This window comes from Eurosta solidaginis, chromosome 2, assembly GCF_040869045.1.
Source record: "Eurosta solidaginis isolate ZX-2024a chromosome 2, ASM4086904v1, whole genome shotgun sequence".
NCBI classification, from domain to species: Eukaryota; Metazoa; Arthropoda; class Insecta; order Diptera; family Tephritidae; genus Eurosta; species Eurosta solidaginis.
The window spans coordinates 85384012-85404854 of record NC_090320.1 but is presented as its reverse complement, the minus strand read 5'-3'; the positions used below and the strand labels follow the sequence as shown (position 1 = coordinate 85404854).

Below are 20843 nucleotides of genomic sequence, written 5' to 3'. Positions count from 1 at the left end.
ACAGATCGATGAGCTTTGTAACCAAATAAACAGCTATCTCCCTGATCTCTCCAGTTTCTTCGCCTCGCGAAACCTGACATTGTCACCGACTAAATCTTCGGCGACCTTATTTACAACATGGACGTCCCAAATGCCGACCATTTTGAACATCCACGTCAATGGCACCACGCTACCGACTGTCTTACACCCCAAAATCGTGGGTGTGACGTTCGATCAGGATCTACATTTTCGTGAGCATGCAGCCGCAATTGTATCGAAAATCCACAGCCGCAATTAAATCCTCAAACTCTTGCTGCCAGTACTTGGGGTAAAGATAAAGAAACGCTCATTACCACTTACAAAGCAATTGGCCAGCTGATTGCATGCTAACGCGTCTCCGTTATGGTCGCCAAGCCTAAAGACTTCTCACTGGAAGAAGCTACAGGCCTGTCAAAATACCGTCCTCAGAACCGCCAAGGACTGTCTTCTTATGCGCCCAAAACACCATCTACATAATGAGGCGAGAATACTCCCCATTAGAAATGGAATGCTTACCAAACAGTTTCTGTTGAACACCCATAAACCTGGATATCCCAACAGACATCTGATTGATGAGCCTACACCGGCCAGGGGCTTAAGGAGTCATCTCTTTAAGCATTATGAGGAAATACCTGTGAACACAGCGTATCAAGCTAAAAAGCACTAGCAGGTCCTCAGTGAAATCCACAAACAGGCGTCGGACCTATATGCCAGGAATTGTCCGGTGAATCCTGTACTCAAAGAGCAATACCCAAAACTAGCAGAGGAAGAACCCACTCTCCCTAAGGAAACGCGCGTCACTCTAGCTCAACTTCTATCTGGTTACTGTAACAGGTTAAACTCTTACCTATCCAGAATCAACCCCGACATAGAAAATATATGTCCTGCTTGCTATTTGTCCCCACATGACACCAACCATCTCTTTAACTGTATTGTGGAAACAACGCTTCTAACACCCCTCTCATTATGGTCCACCCCTGTTTAAACAGCAAGTTTCCTTGGACTTTCGTTAGAGGGCATTGATGACAATTTGTGATTGGTCGCACCTTCTGGATGGGGCGAAGCACTGCTATAACAACAACAACATTCCAAGGCGTAAAAGAAATTGATTAACTCTGTCAGGAGATATTTGCAGTTAAAGCTGACAATTTTCATGTGATTGTTGTATATAGATTTGTTGGACACAGGAAAGAAATGTATACAAAGGGATTTGGCACGACTTAATTTTGATCCCAAACCATTTGTAGACCGGCTATGCTAATTTTTTTATAAGGGCCCACTAACGCCGCCAGTGCAGAAAGTTGTTCTGCGCAAAAATACTATGAATCGCATCCCCGGTTTCAGAGTGGTTCGCGTTAGTTTTTCAGGAATATCTTTTGATATGCGCAACATTTTTTCCGCCTTTAGCAGTCGATCGCTGTTCTGCATCCCTATTGCGAATGTCGATTAGCAATAGTATAGACTTTTGTCTATTGTGTTTTGTTTTCGTATTGTGTTGTTGTCATCCAATAGGTGCGACCGATCACTAATTGTCATCAATGTCCTCCCAGCGGGTCAGCGGGCTTAAAATATACCCTCGGCAGATATGCCTGTCGTGAGAGGCGACTCAACTACCAAATTAATGCAAGGGGTTATGTAGCGCAACCCTTTCAAGGGGTTGCCAGCGCAATTTGTAGCTCCTCCAACCCAATTGTCAACCTCACCCACCCGTTGCGAATCCTGTTTCTTTAACAGTCGAGGGTCTGGCAATGCAAAGTTCCTCATGGATCTATGGGGTGGGATGGCATAGAAGTTTTCAAGTGGTCATACTAAATCTTTCTCGAGATCGTCGGACTAGTGCCTTAATGGTGCTTGTTACCGGATCTGCATCCGGCAAAGGACCATCAACATTGATAACACCTAGAATAAACAGCTATTTGGTAGTTTCTTCACTTCGTGCGACCTGGTACTATCACCGACCATATCCATGATCGCTGTGTTGATGGCGTAAGCGGTATGGCCTAGAAGGCTTAATGTGGTCATATTAGATCGTTTTCGAGATCGAGCTAGTTTCTTAATGGTGCTTGCTACCAGAACGTACCGGATCTATATCCGGCAAAGGAACATCAACATCGATCAAACTACCCAAAACTTTCGGGGAGTGTCTTTATCGCTCCAAAAAGTATAACAACACTAGTCACTCTGGCCCAACTTTGTTCTGAAAACTGTAGCAGGTTAAACTCTTATTTGTCCAGGATCAACCATATATGTACGTAATGTATGTACTGCATGCGATGTGTCCCCACATGACACCAACCATCTTTTCAGTTGTAATATAGAACCTACGCCTCTAATAGCAACTTCCCTATGGTCCATCCCTGTTGAAACTACCAGTTTCCTTGGACTCCCGTTAGAGGGCTTTGATGACTATTATAAGTTGTCGCACCCATAGAGGGTACCAGTCTGACCATATCGGGAGCGATCTAATATGACTACGTGGAACCTTCCGAGGTCGTTCCACACTCTTGCCGTGGGGAACTTTTGGTCGCCAGAGTATCACCTATTCATAATGGTGCCCCCCCCCCCCCCATAAATTCAGAAACACATTATTTCAGAACATATTCGTCAGAACTTTTTTCAGAAAGACAAAATTCAGAGGTAAAAATTCAGAACTGAAGTCTCAGAAGGCAAAATTCAGAAATCAAAATTCAGAAAGTAATCAGACGACAGAAAAAACATTAAACTCTCGTTTATTTATTTGGAAGGTATTTTGCACATATAAAGAAAAAGTAGCACAATCTAAAATTTTAAAATGTGTGCAATGGCAAGCATGTAATTAAATCGTTGTCGCGTTTATCTTTTTCAATTGAATTTACAGGGATTCAAGCGGTTGATAAGAGCAATACACAGCTTTATAGCTCCAAAGCTGCCGCAACCTTATTGTCAACCTTACCTACGCGAGGGGAATCCTATTACAAATATTAATGTATCTTTAGCAGGCGAGGCTCTGGCGACCCCAAGTTCCTCATCGAACCAGGGGGTTGGAGGGCGGTATTAATCGTTCCCGAGATGGTTGGGCTAATACCTTAGTGGTGATTTGTTACCGGAACGTATCAATCTATATCCGGGAAAGGAAGATTGTCTTTATCGTTAATACAGCAACACCAAAATGATTTGCGTTTTCGATATGGCTCGCCTCCAGCTGAAAAATTCTGCAATTTTATTTCTGTTATTGCCTGTTCGTTTTTTATTTTCACCCCTATTCTGCATTTCGATTACGTTCCCGTTCTACGCTCCGCTTTAATCCAAGTTGGGTATTCTGCATTACGACGGAATTGTAAAGAGAAGAGGAAGAGCAAATGATTTTTCGAAATCAGCTGTTTGTACGTGTGTGAACATTGGAACAAAATAAATTAAAGAAAATTTGTAAAAAACACTGAAAAACGTTTATATTTTATTATCCACGCCATTTTGTACAAAAAAAGCAATAGAATATATTGCCGCAGTGTTATATTTTTTTGAGTGAAGTGCTTTCATAATTGTAAGTGTGTTCTGGTCGTTCTTTTGGCCATTCCCTGCCGTGGCCACCAAGTTTCATTAAAACGGATTCCTGCACGAATATAGTTGACATTTTCTTAATTTTATGGATGCTAATTTCATTGCACTGGCCTAAAATACTTTATAAAGATTTATTTATTCTTTCCGCAAGGATTGTTTTCTTTTTCGCTTCACCTTCCTCTACTCCGGCAGCTTGCTTTGGCATATAACTGGACCGAACGAACAGACACAAATTATAGCTGTCTATTATAATAGAATCAATAGCCGTGGCATTATTTGTGGAGTTGGAAGCAACGCATACGAAAATGTCCAGGCGAGAATGGAATGGCAAATATTGCGAGATTTGTGTAATCCATTTGAGATGAGTGACGAATTGTTAGAAATTGAACTTAAAAGTGGTAAAGTTTAATGATTTATTTTCTTATTTAGGTTCAAAAAAACTTTCGACTTAATGGGGATGTCTTCAAGTATGTGTTAGATACTTTTGCGGGGCAAATTCGTCCAATGACTTCGGCATCGACGTTTATGGATGTAATGCAACCAAAATTATGCCCTCAGTGGATAACATTTGAACAAAGTGAAGAGGGGAAAATACAAGCGAAGCAAGAATTTTATGCGAAGGCTGGCTTCCCAGGAGTCATCATATCCCGCTTTGTTGCCATTAAATTAGCCAACGTCTCATACTGCACTTGTGTTGGAAACATATAAAAAACAATCACCATCTTAATTTTTTTTTTTTTAATTCTGGTATAAATTAATAAAAAAATAAAAAGAAAATATTTTTCCGCCAACATATTTGCAACTTAGAAAAACGGAACTACTATCGAAATGCAGAATACACAAAATCGAACGATTCGAAGTTGGTTCGAAAGAGATTGGAACACAGAATAGCAAAGTTGCCAAATCGAAAAAATTCCAATCCAAGTCGAAATGCAGAATAGGCGTATTTATTTATGAAATTAAATATGTTAGGGTGTGTCCCAAACGCACTTCGAATAATGTTGTGCCACCCTTCGATAGAATTATTTGTTCGGGCTTCACTCAATTGGTGCTATTATACCTAATACATCCATAATTCGATTGGATATGACGCCTTCTTTCGCTGTGTTCCAGGAAGTTACCAGAAGGCTGAAGAAAAAAAATCAGAAGTTAAATTTTTTAAATCCAAATTCAGAAAGTAACCAGAGAGCAAAAAGCCATTAAATTTTGCGCAATTACTTTCTGAATTTTGACTTTTGAATCTCGACATCTGAATTTTGACTTCTGAATTTCGACTTCTGAAATTTGACTTCTGAATTATGACTTTCTGAAAAAAAAATTATGACTAATGTTTTCGGAAAAAGTGTGTTTCTGAATTTATGGGGGGAACCATTCATTATACATATTGGGAAATTCCGCTTATTTCAAACCTTCTGCTAACGTTCGAATCGCTAAACTGTCGAATAAATCACTCCAATATTCAGTATTGCAAACTGGTCTTTATTTAGATTACTTTGGGAGTAGTACAATTATACTTGAATATCACGTATTTCACAATAGCGTGTGTTAATCAAACTGATTAGTCATTCCTCAGCTTGCCCTGCTTTTATACTCTCTATTGCCTCGTCCGCATATTTCTATTAAGATCTGGACGTTTCGCCTTCTAGAACTGTTGTATCTCCTGCTTGGTAAATGAGCTATATGCGTGTGTATGTGTGAGCAACTACTACGGCTGATGACTACATGTTTGTGTGTGAGATATCTCTTCGTCGCCTTCTATATGTATATGTATAAATGATGATTGATGTGTTCATGTACACAAGTGTAGCTTGCTTTAATGTTTTTATTGTTGTGCCTTTATTTACTAACAGCTCAGTGAGTTGCGGTCCACCAGCCTTTTAATCCCGAAACGGCGTGTCTCAGCGAAAGCTTCATATACTATATCCTTTCCAAAAAATTTACGGTTGAAGAAAGCTCCCTGGGAACTCTCTTAGAAAACAATCACACTTATCGCGAAGTTCGCGCGGAAAAGTGTTCGCCTTCACTTCTTTTGTTCGGGTGAACTTTTTCCGCCTATCGGCAATTTCGGGCGAACAAAAGTTCACTTCGAAACAGCTGATACTCTATTGTGAATTGGCAGTGAACAAATAATTACTTACAATTGTGTAAATTTTGTAACCAAGCATATAGTTCCTTCAAATACAACAAAAATAGATCAAAAATTTATAAAATAATGTTTAGTATTGAAATTAAGTTGGTATTGATTGAGCGCGGGGAGAATATAAATTTGAAAGCGATTCGGAGGCAATTAAGGGACAGTTCTAACCCTTTGGAGCTGAATGATTCATTGTAAGCTAAAAGATACTTTTTCAGAACTTTTGAATAACAAGTTAATTTTTTTTAATTAGCTTTCGCCAATATTACAGGCTAAAGAAGCCGGCATTCTAATATTTGCTAGATTCTTACCAACTCCTTGCCACCATTGAAGCAAAAATTTGGAGTTCCACCAATTGTAAAGTTGAGTACATGTCTTCTTTTTTTCGCATAGGGAAAATGCGTTGGAAAGGACCATGAAGTGAGCCTTAGCCAACCTTGTTTCAGTGAGGTGCTCAACATTTTGGAACCGTTGCTTTGTCCACTATGGATAACTTGGCCGACTGATACGTTGTGATAAAAAATAGAATTTACATACTTAGCAATACAGGAATTGCACTTTTTTCCACTCAGCTTCCGAATGTGCATTATTTATTGATTTATTTCTAATTATAAGAGTGTCAAATTTCAAAACAAAAAATTATTTACATTTTGTTTTCCTCTCGTTCGCCTGTAAAATATAAGTGAACAAATTTGGGTTTCCCCGCTGTTCATTTCGCCCGAAACAAGGAGTTGCCGATAAGGTGAAATGTTTTTCGAACACGAAAAATTGTTTCACCACCCTCTGCGATAGGGTGAACGACAACTGTGAATATTTTCGGGTGATAATAAAACTCGGGATAAGGGTGAATAGGTCAACAGAAAATGCACTGAATTTACGTTGAGATACGATGTTTGAGAACAATGCAGAGGCTTCTGCTGTAAAAAGGGAATTCCGTTCTGCTGTAAAAAGGAAATTTGACTTTTCCGAGCCAAATTCGGAAACACAACATAGTATTTTTGATATCCAGAATTATTAAAAACTTTGTTGCACGATGTTCAAAAGAATTCAGAGAATATAATAGCTTGTAATTAAGGTGTGCATATTTATGGTTTCTAGGTCGATATTGATTCTACAAACCGTGTGTATAGCTGGGGATTTGGCGACTTTGAGCGCCTTGGCCATGCAGAGCCTAGGGACGAGATGGTACTCGTTTAATAAAATTGGTAAAAGTCTAGTTGAGAGGTCGAATGCTAATATGCTACCAAAAATATCGAGAGAGGTATCACAGGACGCGTATTGACAACAATAATCCGAAAGCGGAAAAGAAAAATTTTATCTCTGTTCGGAGATATTTGCAGTTGAAGTTGGCGATTTTCATGTGGTTGGTGTAATGTTGGTGAACCCACAAAAAAAAATTGTGAACATAAGTGTTCTTCGCTGATATAGTTTTGTTCTCCAAACCAGTGTTGGACCCACCCAGGGTAATTTTTTATAAGCGTGGCCAATGCAGAAAGGTGTTCGTTCTGCGGAAAAATACTATTGAACCCACCCCCGGTTTCGGAAAGACCCGCGGGTCATTTTTTAGTTTTTCGTATATTTTTTTTTTGTCGTTTGACATCTCTATATTTTTGGTAGCGTATTAGCAGCCGACTCCTCAACTAGACTTTTACCAACTGTGGCACTGTAACTTTAACTCTTCGCAGCTTTTATAAATAAATTCTGTATTCATAGAGATTATTTTATACCTATATGCCACTGCTTTATTTTTGCTATACAGAAAAAACAGCCGAATGTTACAAAAACCTATCGAAATACAAACTGGCTCAGTTGTTTTTAACAAACTAGGTTCAGAATAAGATACTACATTATAATCTTATTTCATCAGGGGAAGAAAGCGCGCGGAACTGAACTATTTGAACCACAGGTAACTCGCAAAAAACTGAATCGATATACCTATATATGTACACCTGCGACTCCAACATCCAACATCAGCTATTATCGTCGAGATCTTGAAATACGATACGATACGGGATGTTGAAGCCGTATCCAGGTATGTCAAGAGAGTTTCACTTGCCTGGGGTTCAAATTGTTCACAATCTTTGTAATTTCCAACCATTGAGTATTTTCTGGCAAGCCGAAGGTAGAGAAATGGTTATTTCTCGTTTGGAAGAATATCTTTTGTATAAATAATAAAATATTTATACATATATTTTTTTCTGAGCTTCATGATTAAAAAAATGTGTGTATGTGAAAAAATAAAATTTTCAATGAAAAATAAAATTTTAACAAGTATAAAATTCATTATTCAGTCAACACATATAGTCAGAAAAGATTCAGAAAGCTGAATTAAAAATGATTATAAATTTTTGATCACCTAAAGTAAACACATTTGATTCAAATATGATTCTAAAATGTGATTGACTATATTCAGTTTTTGATCATCAAAGGTAAGCATTAGGGAGTGATACCCTATGGATTTTTTTTGTAATGGCCTAGCAATGAAAAGTTGTCTTTAGAAGAGTTAACCAAAACCACCAAATATTATTTTCGTAGGATGGCGTTTAAGGTGCCGCCAGCACCAAGAAGTTGACCAAAATAATCGCGATTTTACGAAGCTCAGTATTTACATATTTATTTTATTTCTTTTTTAATATACATAACTTTAGTAAAATTACATATTAAAACTAAAAACGACACATTTTAACTGGTGTTTTACAGTTTTTTGTTGATAATAGTATGTTTCTAATCAAGTGTATAAGTAAGAGTTTTAAAGGCACATAGTAGGCCACGAGAATCAGTAGGCTTTGAAATCAATGAGCACAATAACAGCAAGCGAAAGTAAATCAAAAACAAAAAAAAAATAAAAATTACCTACCGTCTTTTTCAAAGTTTAGTTGCGTTGGGGCACCCCACTTGCGGTCCACTTATTGAGACTAGGAGGAAGAGGAGAGCCTTCTGAGTCTAGCAGTAACGTGCCGTGGTTGACTGTATCCAAAGTTTTTGCTAAGTCTTGCGCCACGAGTACTGGCTCTTGCTCTAGAGTATCTATTCTACAATCTTCTCAAATCACAATAACAACAAGTAAATCAATGACAAAAAAATAAAAAATTACCTACCGTCTTTTTCAAAGTTTAGTTGCGTTGGGGCACCTCTAAACATACGATGAGTGAAATAAAAATTTGCAACCTTATTTCTGGTCTAGAAAGGCAACTTTCTGGAGGTCAGCCAAAAGCGATTTAGAAAAAAAATAAATTCACTTCACCCTAGTAAGCATATTTGATTATTAGTTTTGTTGATATTTATGAAATATTAAAATTTAATCATCAAGGACTTCAAAAACTATTCCAAAAAGTTATCGAAAAAAATCATATTTGATTATTTCTTTTGTTCAATAGTATGATAACTCATTATTTAGACAGAAAGAGTAATCAAATTGTATTGTTATGTAGGGAAATTCAAAATTTAATCACCTAAATGCTGAGTGGGATATAAAAGCTGAAGTTTTTGCAGACAAAATTTCTAAATTTTGTTGCAAGATTTTGTGTTCGAACTTCATTATAAAATTGCTTCAATGTTCCTTCAAGTTGTATGTCGTTGATTCTGGATAAGTAAGAGTTTAACATTGTAGCAGCTCTTTCGCATACCATTGTATAGGTATGTGACCGTGGTATAATGACAGCCACAATAAACTACATGTAATACTACTGCATGTCAGTATATGTGATAGGATACATAAATGTACAACTACTACAAATAAGTATATGTACTACGATAGCATGCTAGTATGTGCAACATAATATATATAGAAGCGACGCAGTAGGCATGGCAACCAAAGAAGCCATATTGTAACGTACGATTGCATGAGTATGAAGAAGCAAACCTTGTACAGTTGAAAAAGCAGAATAAATCGAACTATTAAACCAAGCGGACGCATCTTTTATTTAACGCTTAAAGTCTCAGAAGTGGGACCGCATTCCCTTTCCTGATTTTTTTTTTTCTTAATAAAATAAAAGTTGGTTTTGTGGCTTTATTGTGGATGCATTCTTAACCAAACTTTGCAACAGAAGAGCTACAAAATTTATTGGCTGAACTGCGGGAAGCGTTTAGCACGAAGGAAAGCAAATTAGTATTGCGTAGAAAGTTCGAAGCCAGGAAATGGAGAGCTGGCGAAAGTTTTTTACAATATTACGGTGACAAAATCGCCCTGTCAAATTTGTTACACTTCGAAGACGATGAGATGGTGGACTTCCTTATTGAAGACATAAGCGATGAACAGCTCCGGACACAGGCGTACTTGCAGTGCTATGCGTCAAAAGCACAGCTTCTACAAGCATTTTCAAAGATTAATTTAAAACCCAGTAAACCAAATGTTTCTACCGCAAATACCACACAGACGAAAAGACGTTTCAACTGCAATTGTTTGGGCCACTACGCTTCTGATTGTAAGAAGGCAAAAAGGTGCGTGCTACGCTTGTGGGAAGATGACGTACCGGGTCGCGGAGTGTCCAGAACGTAAGAATCGGGTCCAGCTGATTGACGATGGCGAATACGTAAGGTCTTTTATATTTACTATTAAGAACGAAAGTTTATTTTATTTTTCCCTAGAATGGCTCATAGATTCCGGCAGCCCAATAAGCTTCATACGGAGGTCAATCGTACAATCCAAACTAAATTTTAAATTCCTTAAAAATGTTCTTAAAAACGAAAATGAAATGTATTTTGTTTTAAATAAGTCAAAAGTAAAAATATACGGAAAATTTCCATGTTCAATCATAATAAATTATAAACATTTTGAAATTAATATTATTATTGTTGCTGACGAAACAATGACCTATGAGGCAGTTCTGGGAAGAGATTTCCTTCGGGTATGTAAGTATAAATTAATAAGCGAGGAAGAATGCGAAGTAGTTAATCAGCAAAATGATAAAATAGTAGATTCAAAATCTGAAGTAATAAATGTATGTGATGGATAAAAGATAGGCGAAAAGTTAAACACCATAGAGAATGAAGATAGAATAAGAGTGAATGATGAGAAAGCTATAGAAAATGCTAAGTTGTTCAAAGAGTTGCTATCGCTTGAGCCATATGATGAAAAAGACAGATTATCGATAAAAATTGGAAAAGATATTTGCAATTTTCATAAGCAAAAGTTGAATAAATTATTTAACGGTTATTATTTAGAACCAAAGCGTCCCATTGAGCCGAATGTGAAATGCGAAATGAAGTTAACTTTAGATAATGTGAAACGGTTCAACTGCCCACCACGAAGGTTGTCGTATGCTGAAAAGGGCGAGCTGCAAAAGGTGTTAGACGAATATTTGGGAAAAAAGTATATACAACCCAGTGAGTCGGAATTCGTATCTCCGGTTGTTTTGGTACGAAAGAAGACAGGCGAATTAAGAATGTGTGTAAATTACAGGACCCTTAATAAAGTAACGACAAAGGATAATTATCCGATTCCCCTAATTGATGATTTAATAGATAGGCTCGCTAAAAAGAATTTTTTTACTAAACTCGATCTGAAAAATGGCTTCTTTCACGTCTTCATGCATCCGGATGCAATTAAATTTACGTCGTTCGCACCCCGGGCAAAAGCAACATCAAAATTTTAGAAATAAGGTATTTAAATTAGAAGAAAATTTTTCTAAGCGGGGTCGCTCCTCGGCAGTGTTTGGCAAGCGCTCCGGGTGTATTTCTGCCATGAAAAGCTCTCAGTGAAAACTCATCTGCCTTGCAGATGCCGTTTGGAGTCGGCATAAAACATGTAGGTCCCGTCTGGCCAATTTGTAGGGAAAATGAAGAGGAGCACGACGCAAATTGGAAGAGAAGCTCGGCCTTAGATCTCTTCGGAGGTTATCGCGCCTTACATTTATTATTATTTTTTTTTACCACCCCATTAGGGCAATTTGAATTTCTTCGTATGCCGTTTGGACTTAAAAATGCTCCGTCCGCATTTCAGCGCTTTGTTAATAAAATTTTTGCAGACATGGTCATGGACAATAGGGTTATAATATACTTAGATGACATAATGATAGCCACCGAAGATTTAGATCAACATTTTGATATTCTTAAAGAAGTTTTTCGTAGACTAGTAGGTAATAAACTGGAACTAAGGTTAGACAAATGTGTGTTTCTCCAATAGGAAGTGAAATACTTAGGGTATACCATCACGGAAAATGGTATCCGAGCAGACGAGAGAGATCTCGGGGCAATACAAAATTTTCCTATCCCCACGAAGGCCCATTCAGTACAGAGTTTTATAGGTTTGTGTTCCTATTTCCGTAGGTTTGTCAAAGACTTCTCCATAATAGCCAAGCCTCTTTACGATTTGACAAGAAAAGATAAGAAGTTTGTATTTGGAACCGAGGAGCTGAGGAGCTTCGAAACACTAAAGCAAAAGCTTTTAGAGGCACCAATACTGGCTTTGTATGATCCCTCAGACTCAACAGAATTGCACTGTGACGCCAGCGCGACAGGTTTCGGTGCAATTCTGATGCAAAAGAAATGTGATTCCAAATTGCATCCAGGGAGGCTACTCTGTATTGCGATTCGAAGACGAATTCGATGCGATTGTCAAATCCGAGTCGATAAGCAAATGGTACTCTGTATTGCTATAGCATTGCTAACAGTGTTGCCTTTTTGCTGTTTGCGTATTTTCCTGTGTGGGTTGGCATTACTGCTAGAAGATGTCAAAGAATGTAAGAACAAAACAAATAAAGTAAAAAAATAAACAATTGTATGTTGCGATTAGGAACGCGTTCAATTCGGCTTGTGTTTTAAATTAATAGTTGCAATAAAGATTTAAAAGTGTATAAAATTGATTCAGTGGCACTGTGGGATGACACAAACGAGGAGCGCATTGAAAGACGAATTATTCGTGATAGCTCCAATATAATGAACCTTAGTGATAAGAGGTATGCAAAATCTATGAATTTGTAAGTTTGTGACCTATAGAAAGTTTATTTTTTGTGTTTAGTTTTGTTCAAAATTTCCGCCTGAATAAGGATGCATTTTTATATTTGCTAGATAGCATAAACGGCGAACTCAAGAGCCCAAAAAGGTCAACCGCAGTTCCAAACATTTTAAAGTTGTCGAGCACATTGAAGTTTCTTGTCCAGGGGTCGTATCAACACTTGATTGGTCAAGATCGCCACACGGGTATGGCCCAGCAAACGTTTTCCCGTTGCATGTTCGAGGTGTGTAGCGCCATTGAAAAAGTGCTATGTAAAAAACATATAGAGTTTCCATTGTGTGAAGCGGAAAAGAATGAAGCAAATAGAAGTTTCTATTGGGCTTGCGGAATTCCAGGAGTGATTGGTGCGGTCGATGGAACTCACATTCAATTGGTACGACCGGCTCGAGACGACCATTTATATTTTAACTGTAAGCTCAAACATAGCATTAATGCAATGGTGGTAAGAGTGATACAGTATTTATAAATACACATTTAAATGCAACTACATATTTATGTATTTATATATTTTAGATTTGTGACCACAAAATGCGCATAAGGGCAGTAGATGGAAGGTTTGGAGGTGCTTCGCATGATTCCCACGTCTGGAGCCTATCTTCAGAGCGTGCTTGCTTAAAGGCGAATTTTGAAAATGGAGACAGAGGAGTGAGAATTCTTGGTAAGATTAACATACTTTAGGTATTTCGCTTGAGGATTTGCTTCTCAGTTTTTCTAACCACATACTTATGTTACTTTATTATAGTAGATTCTGGATATCCCCTCGAGCCATGGCTGCTAACACCATACAGAAACGCAGCAGAGAACTCTGACGAAATTTTTTTTAATGATAAGTTTTGCAAAGGAAGATCGTTAATCGAACGAACTTTTGGAGTATTAAAAGGCAGGTTTAGATGCCTCTTAGCTGCAAGAGAGTTGCATTATACACCCGAAAAAGTGGTTCAAATTCTAAACGTATACTGTGCTTTGCATAATATTTGCATTTTATACAAAGTGGAAGATCCTTCAAACATTGTTTTCGAGCGAAATGACCCTTCAAGTGCCAATGTTGATGCACAAGAAAGCCGAAATTTGTCAAATATCGCCAAAAACATTAGGGAATAAATTAAAAATAATATGTTTAACTCGAGAAACCCAAACTAAAGAAATAAAATATATGAATTGTTCAATTATTTTTGTTCATGTATTTTGAAATAGTTTTTACATACACATATGTATACAAATGTATGTTAATTTAAACATGTTTGATGTAAAAAAATGAATACAAAACATAAAAATATTAAATTAAAATAAATTCGCACATTTAATTTTTTTAATTTTCATTTTTTAATGTAAATACATACATATATGTATGTATGGTTCAAATTAAAAGGTGCAAAATTTTTTCATTTTTTAATGTAATATATATATGTAAATATATTTAGTTAAATTAAACATAAAAGCATTCAATTAAATCAAAATTAAATTCACTTCAATAAATTTACGTCATTAAATTAAATAAAGCGTACTGACTTTTTCATTCAACATTTTACACATTATCACATACGTTTATACAATCTTATATTATATATTTATACAGTCTTTTATATTAATTTATTTTATTTTTATTTTATATTATTTTTATTTATTTTATTTTTATTTTATATTATTTTAATTTATTTTATTTTTATTTTATATATATATTAACGTACAACAAAAAAAAATAATATAAAATATATATATTATGTAAAATTCACAAGCAATATTTTTAAAGGCACATATGTTGATATAAATATATATATACATATACATACATATATATATATACATATATACGTATGCGTGTGGGTGTTTTCAAAAAAAACTATACGCATACATGTATAAATATACATATGTATGTATGTACAAACGTATTATTAATCTAAAACAAAGAAACAAGGAATATAAAACATAAGTGTATTAAATTAAATTCACATACACCTACATATATATGTATCTATATAAAAAGGTATGTACATAGTAATATTAATGTAAAAAGCAAAACAAAATAAATATAAAACACAAATACATTAAATTAAAAAAAAATGCAGGTCCATTTGGTTAATTATTTGGTAATTAATATTAAATTTAGCATCATTTTTGTAAAATCATATATTTTTTTATAAATAGGTACGGTCTTATTAGTATATATACATAGTGAAACAATACCTCTTTTGGTTTACTGTGCCTGTCGCTTTGAGCTAGAGATCAACTCGTTGGTACTTGCTTCAACAGCTAGGACCTCCTTTTGTAGTTCTAGTTTGGTTAGCTTCATCTTCATTTTTTTATTGTCTGCTGTTTGCTGGTAAAGGAACCTTTCTTTCTCCAGCTTTAGTCGGGATTCTTGTAGCTCTCGTTTTTTTCATTTCGCTGTAAATGTTTATCAAGTTCGAGTTTATTTCGTTCAGCAAATTTTTTGAACGCTTGTGGTACTCGATTTGATTCGACACTTGATGTTCCAACAGACTTTGCTTTCTGCGCGGAGTTTTGGCGGTGTTCGAACAAGTGGGAAGCTCTTCTTGCTCGCTTTCTTCTGAGCCTGTATGTTCATTATCTGAGCACGAGTTCCCCGACCCGGCGGAACTGTCTGCTCGTGCTACCGGACTCCCACGTTGTACCACCGGACTCCAACGTTGTACCACCGGACTCCCACGTCGTACCACCGGACTCTCACGTCGCGCCACCGGACTCGCCCTCGGTTGTATTGAAGTCGACTTTGGCTTAGCACCAAACCTCGAGGTGTTAATGGTTCCGCTCATGGACTTATCTGCACTCAATAGCTTACTTACTTCTTCTTCTAGGTGTGTTAACTACACAAACCCCGACGGACCCCACCAGTTCCGGAAACGCTTGTCTTGTTGCGTTGCATTTTTTATTTTAGATGCACTTTGTAATCACACCTAAAATTTTTTGCATTTAACTATGTACATAAATAGCTACCGAGAAGTACTTATTTTTTTCCAACCAGCAACATCGCGCGATGGTGGACCAACTGCATTTAGCTGTGATGTTACCCTCTTCCACAAATTTGAGGCAGCATTTCGACCATTTGCGGACTTTAGTAATCCCTTCGACAAGTCGGGATGCGCCTTCATGAAGTCCACGAGCACTTCGAATTGTTTTTGTTGCGTGTGCTTCATTTTAGATTTTTCCCTAAAAAACATTAACAACACTATTTATTAAGTGTTTAAATAAACATACAAAATAAAACAACACACAGTTTTTGGTAAAAACTTACATTTTTTGCCGCGCGACTGAGTTTTGTTGTAGGAAGACATATTCGAATTTACAGAGCAATTGACATTCGCTTTCGCGATACAGAGTGTACGCAATTCGAAAGGGAAAAATGAATGCGAAAGGGAAAAAGCAAATCCGAAAATGTCAAATGTCAGTTGCGATAGTTGAGTTACAGAGTGTCGATAAGGCAAATGCGAAAAAATTTCCATTCGCATCGCAATACAGAGTAGCCCCCCAGTATTTTATTTTTCGAAGCGAACAAGTGAAGCTGAATCGAAATACCATAGTTTCGAGCTTGAAACTTTGTCGATAATTTATGCTTTACAACGCTTCAGGGTCTACCTACAGGGTTTAAAATTTAAAATAGTCACAGATGGCAATTCGCTGACAATGACATTAAATAAAAAAGAGCTAAACCCAAGAATCGCTAGGTGGGCCTTGGAGCTTCAAAATTACGACTACATTCTGGAGCATCGTTCAGGAACCCGTATGCAACACGTTGATGCTCTCAGCAGATGTAACAATATTTTAGTGTTATAGTCGAATACGTTTGAAGAAAACCTTATAATTTGTCAAGGAAAAGATACTAAGATAAGTTAGTACGAAATGTGCAACGGGGTGGTGTATAGGAAAAAAGAAAACGATAGATTATTATTTTACGTACCGGAGGGTATGGAAAATCATATATTTCACAAATATCATGATGAACTGGGTCATACAGGGATCGAAAAAACGTTGGACCTTGTCTCGAAAAACTACTGGTTTCCAAATATGAAGCAAAAAATTGCGAACCACATCCGAAATTGTTTAAAGTGTTTATTCTACAAAGCATGGACGTGAAGAAGGTTATTTGCACAACATTCCGAAGGGTAGTAAACCATTCGAGGTAATACATATAGACCATTTTGGACATGTTGTTGCCAATGGACAAGTGGAGAGAGTTAATAGAAACTTGGCTCCAATGATTGCGAAACTGACAGACCCTGAGAGAAACATACACTGGGATAATGTTGTAGAATCCATTGAGTATGCCCTTAATAACACTTTACATAGGACAGTTAAGGAATATCCAAGCGTGATGCTCTTTGGAGTAAGACAGCGTGGTCTGGTCGAAGATGCCGTAAAAGAAAAATTAACGGAAAATGGGTCAGATTCAGAATCTAAAAATCATGCAGAAATACGAGAAAATGCAGCCAAAAATGAAGAAAAACTACAAGAATACAATAGAAATTATGTAAATAAAAAAAGGCAAAGCCCACATATATATAGAGTGGACGACTACGTCGTCGTCAAAAACTTTGATTCAAATTCAGGCACGTCAAAGAAATTAATTCCAAAATTTAAAGGTCCTTATAAAGTAGTGAAAGTGCTAGGTAACGATAGATACATGTTAGAAGATGTAGAGGGATTTCAGCAGTCGAGAGTACCTTATAAAGGCGTATGGGCAGTAGGAAACATGCGTCCATGGTTCAATGGGAGCGTAAACGCTGACCTAAGAGATCGCGATATCTCTCTGGTCAGGATGGCCGAGTTGTAGCAGCTCTTTCGCATACCATTGCAAAGGTATGTGACCGTGGTATAATGACAGCCACAATAAACTACATGTAATACTACTGCATGTCAGTATATGTGATAGGATACATAAATATACAACTACTACAAATAAGTATATGTACTACGATGGCATGCTAGCATGTGCAACATAATATATATAGAAGCGACGCAGTAGGCATGGCAACCAAAGAAGCCATATTGTAACGTACGATTGCATGAGTATGAAGAAGCAAACCTTGTACAGTTGAAAAAAGCAGAATAAATCGAACTATTAAACCGAGCGGACGCATCTTTTATTTAACGCTTCAAACATGTAACAGATATATAGATTGAAGTTGAGCTAGAGTGACTCGCGTCTCCCTTCTGCTTTCCTTCTCTGCGAGTTCGGGCTATTTAACTTTAAGAACGGGGTTCGCAGGGCAAAATCTGGCATAGAGGTCCCATGCCTTTTTATGGATATCACTGAGGACTTTGTTTGTGGCGAAGGGAATTTCGATAGGTAGGAGATAAACAAAAGCGAGGATGGGAAACCACCCTGGTGCACCCCTCGATTCTTCTGGGTTTAGATGTTACGTTCCTGAATTTCACCGATGCCTGTCGACCAGAGAGATAATTTGCGGTCCACTTTTTGAGACTAGGAGGAAGAGGAGAGCCTTCTGAGTCTTGCTGTAACGTACCGTGGTTGACTGTATCCAAAGTTTTTGATAAGTCTTCCGCCAAGAGTACTGGCTCTTGCTCTAGAGTATCTATTCTACAATATTTTCAAATTACAACTTTTACTGTCAACGGAAAAAATATTTGTTGATCATAATTGATTCTAGAAATAGGCTACACACAAATTTTTCAACTCCTTTCCTGATTAACACAGTAGCTAACAATGACGAAACTGGCGAATTTTTGTTTGCCGCCTGAAACAACCCAACTGAGACGGTTTTTTTGCCAAATGTATGGCATATTTTTCAACCGAATTTGCCCAACACATAGTAAATCAAAGAATTTCCCAGCTCCAAGTAACATATCGACACGTTGAGATTTGAAAAACAAAGAACCAGCAAGTTTTACATTTGCAGGAGGTTCCAGTCGGATGTAGCAAACGAATAGTTGGGTTGACTGTCAGTAATGGTAGGTGTAACCGCATCTGTTATACTCGTTGAAAAGTCATTATGTAAGGCCTTGAAGGTTATGTTAGCACAGTGGCTAGTTTTCAGGCCTGATTCGCCAAAACCTGAAACAGAGTACGAAATTTTCGACATTATCAAATCTACCTGATTAGCAAAACGGGTTTTTACAAAGTTTAACTGCGAAGCAGAGTCCAATATAACGCAACACGGAATGAAAGAACCAGTTCTGGTTTTCACCAATATGACAGCAGTGGCGATTAGTACATATTCGGTTAGAGTTGGGTCTGCTGAAGTATTGTTGGACTTTGACACTAGTGTTGTAGCTTGTACCGCTGGAAGACTTGAGTCAGGTTTCTCTTTGGGCGTACAGTCAGTGGTGAACGGTTGCGATGGAATAAAATGCAAAAAAGTGTGGTGTTGAACTGTGCATCGTCGACAATTGGAAGATTTACATTGCTGAGCGTGATGCCCGTACTTTAGAAAATTCAAGTAAAGGCTCGCCCTTTTGGCCTCTTTCCAACGTATTGCTGGTCTAAGTTTAATAAACGATGGACACATATAAATCGAATGATCATCCCTTTTGCAGAATGTGCATCCTTTGTGAGTGGATTTCGAAACTACAAGAGCTTTTTTCTGATACTGTGTTTTGCTCACCTGAATGCTTGGCGTTTTCCGTACCGTAACGAAATTAATGCTCTCCAACGTTTGACATCTCTTCTCGAGAAATGTTTCCATACTCTCCCATGTAGGTTGTAGTGTAACTGCTTGGTCCGGGGCGAGAAGGCTGGCAGGTTGGCATGCTGGTAGCCCGGCTGAGGTTCGTCGGCGTTGAGGTTCTTGCCACCTTCCTCGACCCACAGTCACAAAAACAAAATTAGAATTATCATGCCTATTTGTGGATAAACAGGGACCAGAAAAGGGGATGTAAAGAAAAGGAAAGAAAAAGTGGGGAGAAAAAAGGAAAGCGGCAGAAGACCGTCCGTGTCAGATGGAGTCATCCCACCCCTCTTGTTCATGGCTCATGAACAACCTTGAACTCAACTTTGACTCCTATAGCCGAGTGGAGTTCCCTTATTCTGACGCTCGTCCGTCTGTTAATGTCGGGCCTAACCCATCGTCTGTCAGTCTAGTCGCAACACCCCACTAATTCCTAGTATGCCGCAAGGGCAACACCCACACTAACACAAAAGGGACTTAAAGGGCCTGCATTTTACCTAAAGTCACTTCAACTTAGAACTTCAAAAGATACCATTACCTTTTCTTACAATATTTTATTTCACAATTTCAGTATTAACTTACGTGCTAGGGACCTCAATTCTGTAAAGCGACATGACTTATATTAGCTTACTAAAATCTACCCTTTAACTATAAAAGGAATATTGAATTCAAATTACAAAATCCAAAAAAAGTCGAAATGAAGAAAAAGGATGGCGAAACTAAAATGCGCTTAACCTAAACTTATTTTAAGAACACTCTTCACCAAAGTAAATAAGAAATCAAATCATTAAGCAATTCAAATCGATAAAAAAAATAAAAATTATAAAGAAATAGAAATATAATAAAACTTCCTAAGGGAACGCCCTTTACCAAAACGATAGTATGAATTCAAATAAAAAAGGAATTTAGAAGTATATATGTATGTAGATGAAGAAAATGAATTTATAATAGATACAAAATAAAAAAAATTAAAACTTCCTACGGGAACACTCTTTTCGAAAACGATAGTATGAATTCATATAAAAAAGGTATTTATATGTAGATGAAGAAAATAAAGAATTTATAATAGATACAAAATAAAAAAAATTAGTTAAAAATCCGTATCTCCTTACAGACACGGCAACGGCAATTCATTAAGAAGTATGAGCATGAGCAAATAAAAAAAAAGGATATGTAAATGAAACGAGAGACCATAGAAAAATATTATATATTACCGTTTTCTTTAACTCTCTACACTCATCTGCAGTCCAGGTACCAAGGCTGAGGTGATGCGAGCTGAAAAGAAAAGAAGAAAAGAGAAAAAATCCTACTCGTTTTCCACTTAATTTAGTGTTCTTCTTTTCGGTTAATCACAAGGAACCTTTAGTTCCGGTTTACATAAATTAAACTGTGTACGCACATTTTATCGCGATCGCGTTAATTAAAAAAAAATGCATACAAATATAAGAACACGAAAATAAAATAAAATAAATGGTGAAAAGTGAAGTGAATTTATTATTTGTTAAAAAGAAGGATGATTAAATAATAAAAAGAAATTTAAGAAGAAAAAAAATTT

General features: G+C 37.0%; 1 protein-coding gene across 1 annotated transcript in view; it reads left to right on the top strand.

Annotated features, from left to right (window-relative positions):
- Positions 1 to 20843, top strand: part of LOC137240053 (protein RCC2 homolog) — a 130125-nt gene that overhangs the window by 97801 nt on the left and 11481 nt on the right. The gene's annotated exons all lie outside the window — the stretch shown is intronic.